At 36.1% G+C, this 9651-nt stretch overlaps 2 pseudogenes; one reads left to right on the top strand and one right to left on the bottom strand.

Annotated features, from left to right (window-relative positions):
• Positions 1 to 1975: 1975 nt before the first annotated feature.
• Positions 1976 to 2720, bottom strand: LOC138142448 (large ribosomal subunit protein uL18-like; annotated as a pseudogene).
• Positions 2721 to 3785: 1065 nt separating this feature from the next.
• On the top strand, positions 3786 to 4218 carry LOC138142414 (large ribosomal subunit protein eL32 pseudogene; annotated as a pseudogene).
• Positions 4219 to 9651: the final 5433 nt, after the last annotated feature.

A 9651-nucleotide genomic window follows, 5' to 3' on the forward strand; every position in this document is an offset into this window, starting at 1 on the left:
CCTGCATTGTCTTAGGGCACCTTTTTTGTCTTTATTGATTTGTTTGTTTACTTTCAGTTTATACGATTCAGTTCCACAATCCCCCAAGTTTCAAATTTTCTCCCCTCCTTCTCTTCCCCCCTACCTCCACCCCATGGCAGCATGCATTAAAGTATAGGATCTACAAATACTTTCACGTTAGACATTAGTCAGGTCATAAAGAAGGATTGTACCCAAAGGAATGTACAATGGGAAATATGAAACAAAATCAAACAAGAAAAAAGGAAAGCAGGTAGTTTGCATCAGTCTGCATTCAAACTGTTCTTTCTAGTTCTTTCTCTGAATGTAGACATCTCCTTCCATCATGAGTCTTTTGGCGTTGTCTTATAACCTTGTACTGCTGAGAAGAGTCCAGTCCATCAAAGCTGGTCACCACACCTACATTGTTTCTGTAATTGTGTACAAATTTCTCCTGGTTCTGCTCTTCTCACTTCACATCAGTTTGTATAAATCTCTCTAGGTAAATACAAAGTCCATTTGTTCCTCATTTCTTATAGCATAATAGTATTCCATTATATTCATATACCATAACTTGTTTAGCCTTTCCCCAAATGATGGGCATCCCTTTAATTTCCAATTATTTTCCACCACAAGAAGAGCTGCAATAAATATTTTTTGTACATATGGGTCTTCCTTCCATTTCTATGATCTCTTTGGGATACAATCCTAGAAATGGTATTATTGAGTCAAAGGGTATGCAATTATTTATACCCTTTGGAAATAGTTCCAGATTGCTCTCCAGAATGGTTGAATCAGTTCACACCTCCACCAACAATGCATTAATGTTCCAATTTTTACACATCCTCTCCAGCATTTGTCATTTTCCTGTTTTGTCATGTTAGCCAATCTGACCTGTGAGATAATAAAACATATCACATAAACTTTTAAAAAAAAATTATTTTATTTTTATTTAGCTTTTTGAAGGGGGGAGAGCAGGGCATTTGGGGTTAAGTGACTTGGCTAAGGTCACATGGCTAGCAAGTGTTAAGTGTCTGAGGCTGGATTTGAACCCCAGGTACTCCTGACTCCAGGGCTGGTGCTCTATTCACTGTGCCACCTACCCACCCTATATCACATAAACTTTTGAAGACTACAAAGCACTTTCTGTATACCTATCCCATGAGGTGGTATATTTTAGTTCAATTTTATAGATGAGGAAACAGGATTTATACAAGCTATTTACAGGATAAATTGGAAATAACCAAGAGACTGAACTAGAGTTAAGGGGCATCAGGAAAGTATTCCTATTGAAAATGAAATTTTAACTGAGACTTTGAGGAAGCTAAGGAAGTCTGGAGATGGATATATGAGGAGGGGAAACATTCTGTTACACAGCTAATAAGTTAAGAAAAATACAGAAGGAATATGATCTTACATTTACTATCTGACATGAATTATTATTTAATGATTACAACACATTGTATTTATAATCTTGTTTGATCTTTACCACAGCCTTACAAAGTAGTTAGAGAAAGCAAGATGAGTAAACTGAGCATTGGACAAATTAAATAATTTGCCTAAGGAAATACCACTAATAAATGATGAATTTGGAATGAAATTAAGCTCTTTTACCTGAAAGTCTAATCAGAGAAAAATCCTCAGTCTCTAAGTCATCATATTGTAGTGGTACTTTCTAAATGAATTGGTTTTGGAGTTAGAAAGCCTAGTTCAAGCCTTACCTCTGCCATGTTTTCCTTTTATCATAGTGGTGAAATCCTATCTTTACACCTCAATTTTGTCTCTTGTAAATGATAGGATTGTGCTAAATGGACTTGGGATTCTTCCAGCTATAGAGTTATTATCCATTAAGCATCTAAACTGAAAGAAATCCAAAGCTTAAAGAGAATCCTTTCTTTTTTTTGGTGTTTAATAAGTTTATTGTCTTCATCTGAAAATATAGAAAATGTTGACGATTTTATAGAAAGATTTTGACATTTTAAATATCAGCTGTCTGCTCCTGGGTTCTGAGAAAACTTGCCTTCTTCTGAGCAACCCAGACTCTCTTCTGACAAGGGACATTTTGGGGGTGGTTCTATCTTTTCTTTTTAACTTCCCCATTGTGTGTCTTTTCATGTACTAGATTCTTCTGTATACCAGTATGAACTGTTTTGTGCATTTCGTCCTTCATGTTGGTTGTTATATTGTTTTTTATGCACTGTGATAATTATTTTTTATAAGCATATTCATCTTCTTCCATGGGATAATGCATATAATCTGCAACATTTTGACCCATGATATGTTTTGATGTACCTCATCACTAAATTCCTTGCTTTCTAAAACATACCCAGGGGAGCAGTTGGTACTGTGAAGAATAGACAGACAGCCATCCACAGCTCCCTTAAGGGCCCCAAAGACTTTGTTTTCAATGGTAGTTCTAGGAAGATCTGTATCGAGGTAGCTAGTAAAAGCAACAAGCTGACCATCAATGCTTTCCACATTGTCTGTACTTATCTCCAGTCACTTCCACCTCACTTTCATAGATCTTCTTCATGCCAAATCTGTTAAGAAGCCTGAGGGCAGCAGCAGGCCTATGTAGTAAGCAGCAGTATAATTTGTCAGGCCAACCTTCACACCATACTTTGGTGATGCATTGGCAGAAACTGCACAGACAATTATATCCTTTCTATATGGGCATAAGCAGTCTGGCAGATGATCACTCCGTTGGTGACCTGGACTATCATCCTATATTTTGTTGGTCCATACATGTATTTTATCCAGGATTACTAAACATTTCCACCCATAATAATGTTCTTTTCCCTTCTCACCTTCTCTGGAATTTCACACACACACACACACACACACACACACACACACACACACATATATATATATATATACATATACATATGTTGACTAGTAATTTCTGACTCTTTGTAACTCCATTTGGATTTTCTTGGCAAAGACATTGAACTGGTTTGCTATTTTCTTCTTGAGCTCATTTCGTAAGTGAGGAAACTGAGGCAAATAGGGTTAAGTGATTTGCCCATAGTCATATAGCTGATAAGTGTGGGAGACTGTATTTGAACTCTGGAAGAGGAATCTTCCTAACTCCAGGTCCAATGCCCTATCCATTGCACCAACTAGTTACCACTCCCTCCCTCCCCCATGGCAGCATTTGCATGTGAAATATTCCATAGTAGGGGTTCTTAGGCTTCTGCCAAATCTTTTTGTACTTACTCAGTCATATCCTATGGTCTCTCATATCCTTTGTCCTTATTAATTCTGATCTGAATCTGAATCTAATCCTCCTTATAGTGGCCTTAAAAGCCTGGTTACCTGTAAGAATTCAGTTTTCAGTCAATGAGTAGCTACTGAATATCTATTGCCTGTGATATATGTATCTATATATCTATATCTCTATCTATATTGATAGACAGACAGACAGACAGATAGATAGATAGATAGATAGATAGATAGATAGATAGATAGATAGATAGATAGATAGATAGATAGATAGATAGATATTTGATTTTTGGAGGGCAATTGGGGTTAAGTGACTTGCCCAAGGTCACACGGCTATTTTTTTGTGTTAAGTGTCTGAGGCTGGATCTGAACCCAGATCCTCCTGACTCCAGGGCTGGTGCTGCCTGTGATATATTTTCTAACAAAACCATCTCAGTGCACAGCCATGCTTGTACTTACAATCCAAGATTGTATTTCCTCTGGAACAAGGAATTTGCTTGATTCTTTTTATTCCCAATATCTAACAGTACCAGTGGAGGGGCCGCTGTCTCTTCACCAGTGCCATGCCCTCCCTCAGACCCCTTGTGAAGCCTAAAATCATCAAGAAGAGGACAAAGAAGTTCATCCGCCACCAGTCCGACAGATATGTCAAGATGAAGAGAAACTGGCGTAAACCAAGAGGCATTGACAACAGTGTGTGAAGGTGATACAAGGGCCAGATCTTGATGCCCAATATTGATTATGGAAGCAATAAGAAGACAAAACACATGCTGCCAAGTGGATTCAGGAAGTTTTTGGTGCACAATGTCAAACAGCTACAAGTGCTCTTGATGTGCAACAAATCTCATTGTGCTGAGATTGCTCAGAATATTTCCTCTAAGAATGGGAAAGTTACTGCTGAGAGAGCAGCTCAGCTAGCCATCAAGATCACCAATCCAAACGCTAGACTGAGAAGTGGAGAAAATGAGTAAAAAGCTTTGTACATTTTTATTTGTGTTAAATAAACCCAGAAACTACTACCAATAAATAAATAAATATCTAACAGTACCTAACACAATGCCTTACCTAAACTCTGCCTCCTAATATAATTATTTCTTTCACTGCCACTGCCTTTCAATATATTTGCTCAACCTATAACTTTGGAATTTTCTTGTACTCTTCCGAATTACTTCTTCTACACAATTAATTATCATATTCTATTAAATCTGCCTCCTGCAATGTCTCTCACACCTGTCTCTGCCTTCCTAGTCTCACTGCCCCTACTGTAGTATACAAATTCTTATTATTGCAGACCTAGACTTTTCAATAGCCTCCTAGATTTCATTGTGTTACCTCTAAAATCATCAGTCACAGTGCTTCAAGAATAACTTTTCTCATTCAGTGATTTGATCATATTTTTCCTCTGCTCTAAAATCTCAATATAGTACATTTCCCCTGAAGAGTAAAATCACCAATCCCTTGGGTCCAAATCTCCCCTAGTCTAATCCTAAGCAACCTTTTCAGCCCCATGACATATAGCTATTGTTTAAACCAGAGGGGTCAAACAAATGGCCAGCCAGTTACATCTCCCTCAACACTCTAGAGTGAGGTCAAACCAGATTAAAATGTAATTGGGAAATATTTTAATAAATAAAAACACAACAGAACAGAGATAATGTTAATATGTGATTTTCTAAATCAATATTCAGCCTACTGGTTTCCTCATATATGGCTTATTGAACCCCATTTCTATCTGAGTTTGACACCCACCACTGCATAGACAAATTGGTCTTCTCTCTATCCTCCACCTTCATGCATTTTTTGCTGTTCTTGCCCATGTCTAGAATGTTATCCTTTCCTCTTTAATAGTTGAGATGCTTCTTTTTACATGAAGCTTTTCCTGACATCCTAGGCCTCACTCCCAAGCTTAATAATAAACTTTCACCTTGGATGTAACGTCACTATATTTTGTATTTCTGTAATGCATTTCTCATGCACTGTTGTATCTTATAATTATTTATGTCTGTGAATTATCCCCCTATTATAATGTTGGCTCCAAGAGGGACAAGACTGGGTTTTATCTGAACTTGATATGTTCTACAGAGCCAAGCAAGGAGCAAATGAATGGATTTCTTGAATGAAATATGTATTGAAACTGACACAGGTGAGAAAGATGCTACAGAGTAAGGTGTTAAATGGTGCAGAACAGAGTGATATGGAGAATTGAGATAAGGTCCATGGGAGAGGAACGTAGATAACTAAAGGGTTGGAGAGTATGAATAAAAACAATACAAACTTTATCTCTCCTAATTATTCCTAAAAATAAATCTAATATAGATTAGTTTAAAATGCACTTCAAATGGATGTTCTGCATGTTGGATTAGTTTCTCCAAAGTGTTTTACAATTGGTTAGTGAAAGGTGTCATGTAATACAAACTGGTAGCATTACTACAGTGACATATCACAAAATAATAGCTACATTTAGTTTGGTTTCCATTAGTAACACAGTTATTCTTTTCAGGAGCAGTGATGGGCACATTTAAAAATCAAATAATGCCTCATCCATTTTCAAATGCATGGGGATGAAATTCAATAGACAGGATAGACAAAATGCATGGTTCTTTTGGTGCATAATAGAAAGCAACAGTTATATTTTTGCCTGCCTGCCTTTTTGCAGAGCTGGATATAATAACCATATAAATGAATGATATCTAAGTTTTGAAGAAACTAGGAAGCCAATTTTAAGTCCTTATCAATAAAAAGAAAATGAAGCCATTTCTTCAATTTTTTACCACAGGATTTATTTTATAAACTTATACATCAATCTAATTAAAAGTGTTGGGTTAGCATTTCAACAAAGGAATTCCATCAGTAAAATAACATATCTTTTCAGTCATTTCCTGTGAAGTTATACCAGAATATTTTTGTCCATTCATCCCCATTTTTATGTGGTCATAGTGTATAATCTGTTCTTCTCATTCTCCTTTTTCACTTTATTTCATAAAGTTCCTTCCAGATTTCTTGAAATTTCTTACACTTTTCCATTTAATTTAATTTTAAAATTCTATTACATTAATATGCCCCAATTTGCTTAATCATTCCAAAACTCTTGTATTTTAGGGTACTTCTAATGGTCCATCATATATAGTTCTAATCCATTGGTGGTATTTTATGACAGTGAGTCAAAAACACTATAGTAACTGTCAAAATTAAAATGAATATCATGCTCACGCTGACAAGGCAAAGAACAGGCATATTGTGGGTATTAGAACACTGGTACATGTAAGAAATAGGATCTTTGGATTCTTATTTGCATTGCTAAAAGATATTATTATGAAAATATACAAGCAAAAAACGATGGATGGATCACAGAATTATAGAATTTCAGAGTTGGAAGGAACTTTAGTAGTTCTCTAGTCCAACCTATATGTGAAACGAGCACCCATTGTAGCAGTGCCTTTTGTGTCTAGTTTCTATCTGAAGACATCTCAGAAGGCAGATAGGTGACTCAGTGGAGAAAATTCTGGGCCTGGAGTCAGGAAGACTCATCTTCCCGAGTTCATATCCAGCCTCGGACACTTACGGGCAAGTCACTTAACTCTTTTTGCCTCAGTTTCCTCAAGGATAAAATTAATTGGAGAAAGAATGGCAAACCATGCCAATATCTTTGCCAAGAAAACCTCAAATTGGGTCAAGAAAAGTCTACATGAATCATCAAAAACAAAAGAGGATGACTCCATCACCTCTTGATCAGCCCATTCCACTTATTAGACAGGTCTAAGTAAAGGTTTTTAAATATATATATATATTTTAGATTCAAAGGCCAGAATACAAATACATAATAAAGACAAGAAACAAAAACATAACAAAATCTTAAATATTACAACTTAAATACAAAGCAAGCAAGGAAAAAGAGCATGCTGTATGCATAGCAGAGCATGAGAGGATTCAAAATATTTAACAATAAATTTTCATTTCAAGAAAGCCTGTTTGATAAATAATGCATATTGTTCTGAGAATTGTCCATTTTTTCTTTGCTTCCTTGTGAGTTTTCTTTTGTGCTATGCTGTGTACTTTGTTCTTTTCTTTCTCCCCCGACCCCAGAAGGCTACAATAAGGATTAGATATGTTTCTCTATAGTTATAAATATATGCACACACATACATATCTACATACATATATAGACATATACTTTCCCAAACATATTCTACTCTTGATATTTGTTTTTATGTTTGTGCATATCTCTTGTTTCTTATACTTCCTCCTCTACTTTAATTCAACCCACCACCTTGCTCTCTATTATTTGCCTACTCCCCTCTAAGGATCCCTCCCCTATTCTACAGTTCTCATAAATCTAAAGGCCCTTCTAATACCCACTTTTTACCTATTCCCTCATTCTCTCCTCTAAAGATCCCCCTTGTCCTCTCTTCCTTCCCTATGTCCCTACTGCTTAATTTCTTCTGAATTATGAAGAATCTTATACTCTTCTAAATATATATCTATTTTCCCCTCTTAATCACATTCTTGATGAAAGTAGGTTACCAGAACTACCAGCCCTGCCTCCCCATTTAATTCCTCTCTATCAATTCTTCCTCTTGTACCTCATTTGTATAATATAATTACTCTTTTCAACTGTTCTTAAGTGATTTTAATTTTTAAATTCATATCATGCTCAGGTTTATCCCAAAATTTCTTATGAGCTACCCAATTAATAAGAATCTTAGACATACATTTTGCATATGTAAAAAGTAAACAGTCTGTCCTTATGAATCCCTTACAACCAGTCTTTGGTGTGTACCTTATATTTTTCTTGACTCTTGTATGTTGAATCTTCTATTAAGTTCAGGCTTTTTTTTAAATGAAGTCTGAAAGTTGGAGAGTGTATCAAATGAGCACTAAGTTCAGGCTTTTTTTTAAATGAAGTCTGAAAGTTGGAGAGTGTATCAAATGAGCATTTTTTAAAAATTTTAGAAAATACTTAACTTTATAAAGTATGATATTTTAGGCCAGAGCCCCAGTTCTTTTGTTCTTTGATATATTGTGTTCCAAGACCTGTGACCCTTTAATATCTCTCCTGCTAGGTCTTGTGTGATTCGAATTGTGACACCATCATATTTAAATGGTTTTAATTTTGATACTTTTAATATTTTTATCCTGGAGCTGTGGGTTTTCAGAATTTGACTATGATATTCCTGACTTTTCCTCATAGGATCTCTTTTAAATGATGATTGATGAATTTTTTTCTGTTTCTACTTTCCCCTCTTGTTCTAATGCTTCAGAAAAATTTTCTTTAACCATTTCTTGTATTTTTGTATCAAGATTTTTTTATCATAACTTTCAGTTAGTCCAATTATTTTTTTATATTTTCTCATCTTGATCTATTCTCCAAATCTCTTGTCTTTCTTTTAAGATGTTTCACTTTCTCTTCTATTTTTTTCTTTATTCATATTTTTGTTTAATTATTTCTTGATCTCTTATCATTTTGCTGTCTTCACTTTGCCCAATTCTAATTTTCAAGGTGTCATTTTCTTCCTTAAGATTCTGGTTCTCGGAGAGGCTAAGTGGTAGCAGTGAATAGAGCACTGGCCCTGGAGTCAGAAGGATCTCAGTTCAAATCCCTCCTCAGATGCTTGACACACTTATTAGCCATGTGACCTTGGGCAAGTAACTTAACCCCAATTTCCCTGTCTCCCCCGCCAAAAAAAAAAAAAGGTTCTGGTTCTCCTTTTCTTACTGGTTGACTTTCCAGTTGTTTTTTTTGGATTCTTCTTTTTAAAAAATATGCTATCTTTGTCCTTTGACTTTTAAAATCTTTTTTTAAGGTTTTCTGTGAATTCTTTTGGGGGCAAGTAACCATTTTACATTACTCTTTGGAGGTTTCTTTACTTCTGTATCCTCCTCTGAAGATTAATCCCAGTCATCTCTATCTCCATAATAACTTTCTATGGTTGGATTCTTCTTTGCCTGAGCATTTTTTTTTGTGGTAATAGCTTAATTTTTGTAATCACCTCCAGTCCTGGGGCTTGGGGGATGATACCTCTTGCCCTAGATATTCAGTTCTCCCCTATATCCTGGAGCCAAAGACAAACTTCCAACCTCCTGTAAGTACTTACAGCCTGCGGCTTTCTGCCCCACTACTTCTACACTCACTGGGGAGGTGCTGGTACCTTTTCACCCCTGCAGCTCTTCACTGCACAACTGGGTCTGGCACTCCTTATCAGAAGAGGTTCCCTCAATCTTCCTGGGCTAAAACTCCCAACTCTCTACTATCAGGGGTAAAAGTTCCTGTAACTGGTGCTGAGGTAGCCTCTCAATCCAACTAACCCTAGGATTTACTGCTTGTTGTTTAACGAACTTGCTGCTTGCTCTTAAAAGAGATTTAGCCTGGAGGTGTTTATTCTTCAGAGGGACCAACCATTATCCTGGGATTTTTCTTCTGATCTTCTCAAA

The sequence above is a fragment of the Petaurus breviceps genome, unplaced genomic scaffold (assembly GCF_028583685.1).
Source record: "Petaurus breviceps papuanus isolate PSGF00001 unplaced genomic scaffold, PetGlider_PUasm1.0 90579, whole genome shotgun sequence".
Classification (NCBI taxonomy): Eukaryota; Metazoa; Chordata; class Mammalia; order Diprotodontia; family Petauridae; genus Petaurus; species Petaurus breviceps.